We start from the raw sequence: 4640 nt of genomic DNA, 5'->3' as shown, positions 1-4640 counted from the left end.
CTCCTCAGTGAATCAGCTGTATAGCTGAGAGAACTGTTGGACAAACTTCCAGATGTCACGTGCTCTTCCTCAGGTCAAACGGCTGTCTGCAGCTATACAAATGGGTCTTATATTATCGTGCAGCATGGAGTAAACCATGTGAAGGCAGGCAAGAGGTTTAACTCCTCAGCTGGGGGACCTGTTCCCCCCATCAATACAGCTGGAGTCCATAGCTACCTTAAGCTTTAAGGCTCTCTGCCTCTATCCCCTGACTCTTGCATACCAGTGAAGGAGCTGTATCATGTACACCTCTGGAATAAGTATTCAACTTGTTTTGCATATGGAGTTTAACTTACACCTCCAGGTAACAAAAAAGGACACATCTGGACCATCATGATTGTTTGTTTACACACATATGCCATTACACATATTCAGGAACTATTATTTCTCTATCATGTCCTTGGAATACAATCATTCTATTATCTCACTCTAACCATTAAAAAAGCAGTGAGATACTACATTATGATTTACTATATGAAGTGCAGGCAGGAAAAATGGGTGTGAAATGAACCTAGTCAAAGTTAACATATGCCTTGGAAGCTTTCATAGATAGATTCATAGATGTTAGGGTTGGAAGGGACCTCAATAGATCATCGAGTCTGACCCTCTGCATAGGCAGGAAACTGTGCTGGGTTCAGATGACCCCAGCCAGATGCCTATCTAACCTCCTCTTGAAGACCCCCAGGGTAGGGGAGAGCACCACCTCCCTTGGGAGCCCATTCCAGATTTTGGCCACTCTAACTGTGAAGTTCTTCCTAACGTCCAGTACAAATCTGCTCTCTGCTATCTTATGGCCATTATTTCTTGTGACTCCCAGAGGCACCTTGGGTGAGTAGAGCCTCACCAATTCCCTTCTGCACCCCCACAATGAATTTATAGGCAGCCACTCTTGTGGAGGCTGAAGAGGTCCAGGTGCCCTAGTCTCTCCTCATAGGGCTTGGCCTGCAAGCTCTTAACCATACAAGTGGCCCTTCTCTAGACCCTCTCCAGGTTATCCACATCTCTCTTCAAGTGTGGCACCCAAAACTGAATGCAGTATTCCAACTGCGGTCTGACCAGTGCCCGATAGAGGGGAAATATCACCTCCTTGCTTCTGTCATGCATCTGCTGATGCATGAGAAAGTGCCGTTAGCTTTGCTGATGACTTCGTCACACTGACGACTCATGTTCATCTTGGAGTCCACTAGGACTCCAAGATCCTTTTCTGCTTCCATGCTGCTGAACAAGTCATTTCCTAGGCAGTAGGTGTGCTGGACATTTTTCCTCCCTAGGTGCAGCACTTTGCTTTTCTTCTTGTTAAATCGCATTCTGTTGTTTTCTGCCCATTTGTCCAACCTGTCCAGGTCTGCCTGTAGTTGTTCCCTGCCCTCCAGTGTGTCCACTTCTCCCCACAGTTTTGTATCATCCGCAAACTTGGACAGAGTACACTTCACTCTCTCATCCAAGTCACTGATGAAGACATTAAAGAGTATCAGTCCAAGGACCGAGCCCTGCAGGACCTTCCAGGTTGAAACAGACCCATCCACCACCACTGTCTGGGTACGACCCTCTAGCCAATTTGCCACCCACTGGACTGTGTAATCATCCAAGTCACAGCTTCTTAATTTGTTCACCAGTAGGGGGTGGGATACTGTATCGAAGGTCTTCCTGAAGTCTAAGTAAATTATATCTACCCCCACTCCTGTGTCCAGGTGTTTTGTAACCTGGTCATAAAAAGAGACTAGATTAACAGGCATGATGTACCTGCTATGAACCCATGCTGGTTTCCCCTCAGCATAATTTTTCCTGCTGGGCTCTCATACATATGAGACTTAATAATCTTTTCAAAGACTTTACCAAGGATGGAGGAGAGACTGACTGGCCTGTAGTTGCCTGGATCCTCCTTCCTCCCCTTCTTGAAAATAGGGACCACATTGGCCCTTTTCCAGTCCTTTGGGACCTGGCCCGTGTACCACAAGTGCTCAAATATTCTTGCCAGTGGCTGTGCAATGACATCAGTCAGCGCCTACAGTACCCTTGGATGCAGCTCATCCGGACCTGCTGACTTAAATGCATCCAGGCCTTCCAAGTGACTCTGCACTATCTCAGGGTCAGTGCTTGGTGGTCTGGCATCGTGCTGTTGTCTCTCTATGATCCCATTGTGAGATTTGTCTTGCCCCTTGTTTAGGAACACTGAGGCAAAGAACTCATTGAGGAGTTCAGCCTTGTCCTCCCTGTCTGTCATCAATTGCTTTTGCCCATTCAGTAGTGGTCCTATTCCACCCTGGGCCTTCCTTTTACTCCCTATATATCTGAAAAACAATTTTTTGTTATCCTTAACTTGGGATGCCATCCTCAGCTCCATGGTAGCTTTGGCCTTTCTAACTGTCTCCCTACAACTATGAGCTGGGGAGGCATATTCCTCTTTAGTAATTTCTCCCTGTTTCCACTGCTTATATGCCCCCCTTTTTGCCCTTAGGCTGCTCTGGATTTCTCTGGTTAGCCAAGGAAGCCTCTTGGCCCCTTTTCCCCTGCATTGGGATTGTCTCTCTCTGTGCCCAAAGGATCGCTTCCTTAAGGCACAGCCACCCTTCCTGGGCTCCCATCTCGCCAAATCTCTAACCCTGCAGTGCATCATTGACTAAATGCCTGAGCCTGCTGAAGTCAGCCTTTGTAAAGTCTAGCACTTCCACCCTACTAGTTACCTTTCCCACTCTACGCCTTTTGGTGAATTCTCTCCCCCAGGTCACCACTAATCTGTAGGTCCCCTAGCATGTCATCCTCCGTTGCCAGTACCAGGTGCAGTAATGCATTTCCCCTAGTGGGACCATGTACCTCCTGCGTCAGGTGGAAGTCCTGCACACAGGATAGAAACCTGCATGAATGGTGGGAATTTGCTGTCTGCATCTCCCAGCAGATGTCAGGGTAGTTTAGGCCCCCCATGACTACTGCTTAACTAGTCTTTATGGTCTCCAAGAGCTGCCTCAGGAGTTCCGAATCTAGTTCTTTGCCTCGGTGTGGGGGTCCGTAGCAGACCCCTACTGCCAAATCCCTTTCCCCTTGACCTCCATGTATCCTAACCCACAAACCTTCTACTTTCTCCTCTTCCAATTCCATTTTGATAAGGGTTGATGTATAACACTCCTTGACATAGAATGCAACCCCTCCCCCTCTCCTCCCTACTCTATCCTTTCTGTACAGCTTATAGCCCTCAATGTGTACCTCCCAGTTGTGGGTAGAGTCCCACCAGGTTTCTGTTAACCCCAGTAAGTCGTAAGTGTTTTCTGCAAGCAGGAGTGCTAGTTCATCCTGCTTGTTCCCCATGCTCCTAGCATTACTGTATAGGTACTTGAGCCCTGTGACTGGCGCCTTTGTTGCCCGTTGGCTGTGATGCCCGGTGGGCCCCTTATTGCTTACCTGTTTATTGCTTACCTGTGCTGTACTGCTGGACGTCCCATGGATTGCAGGCTCCTGATGTTCTTCTTTTTCTGCCTCCCCATCCCCCATCTGAGCTAGTTTAAAGCCTGACATATGAGGTCAGCCAACCTGTTGGAAAAAAGACTTTTACCTTTCGCTGAGAGGTGAAGTCCATCACGTCCCAGGAACCTCAGTTCATGAGGTTATGCCAAGTAGTTTGCTGGTTTGAAAGATTTCCTTAATTTTCCTCTATAACTTTTGCAAAATAATTTATAGTTTCAGACTATCATCAGGATGTGTGTCAAAAAATTCATAGTACTACTGCGAAGTAGAAATATTTCTTATGACAAGTTCATGCATGAATTATTGCAAGACTGACAATGTCACATAAAAAACTTGCTTTAGAAAGGGAAATAAGTGAAGCCTGTGAAGATTAGCATTTTGGCTTCTGCTTATCATATTTGCTAATGCTTTAATGATAGTGAAAACCTGTATTTTACACTTAGGAGGAGGATATTTAAATAGAAAAAAATTAATAACCTCTATGAAAGCAAAACATATAAAATAGTGTAAATTCTAAGACAAAGTAGACTCTTCTAATAGGACTGAATGTATATCAACTTTACAGAAAAGTGATAGAATGTAATTTGTCTAGCCATAATTCCTATAAGTATTGTGTTGAAATAAAAAATATAATATTATTTTATAACCCTTCACTTCTCTGATATACATTTTGAGAAAAATATAACAAAACATGAAATGTCCAGCAAGTTTTTACATTTGTAGATGACCATTGTCTGCTTCAGAAATCTGAGGAAAGAACATCAACCCTTATCAAAATGGAATTGGAGGAGGAGAAAGTAGAAGGATTGTGGGTTAGGATACATGGAGGTCAAGGGGAAAGGGATTTGGCAGTAGGGGTCTGCTACGGACCCCCACACCGAGGCAAAGAACACGTTGGGAAACTTGGTCGTCACACCTGACAACAAAGCTAACATGTTTAACGATTTCTTTGCCTCCATCTTCCTAAGTAGGGACCAGAACAGCAACCTCCCAGCCGGGCCCTCTTCGGGCCCCGGGGGAGGCACACCTGGGCCAAGGGTTAGCGAGGACTTAGTAAGGAAGCTTCTGGAGGGGCTGGACATATTCAAGTCAGCTGGTCCGGATGTTCTCCACCCTAGAGTTCTAAAGGAACTGGCCGAGGT

Source organism: Gavialis gangeticus, unplaced genomic scaffold (assembly GCF_001723915.1).
Source record: "Gavialis gangeticus isolate Ggan-Ray unplaced genomic scaffold, GavGan_comp1, whole genome shotgun sequence".
Taxonomy (NCBI): domain Eukaryota; kingdom Metazoa; phylum Chordata; order Crocodylia; family Gavialidae; genus Gavialis; species Gavialis gangeticus.
The sequence above is the reverse complement of the archived record's forward strand: the minus strand, read 5'-3'. Positions refer to the sequence as shown.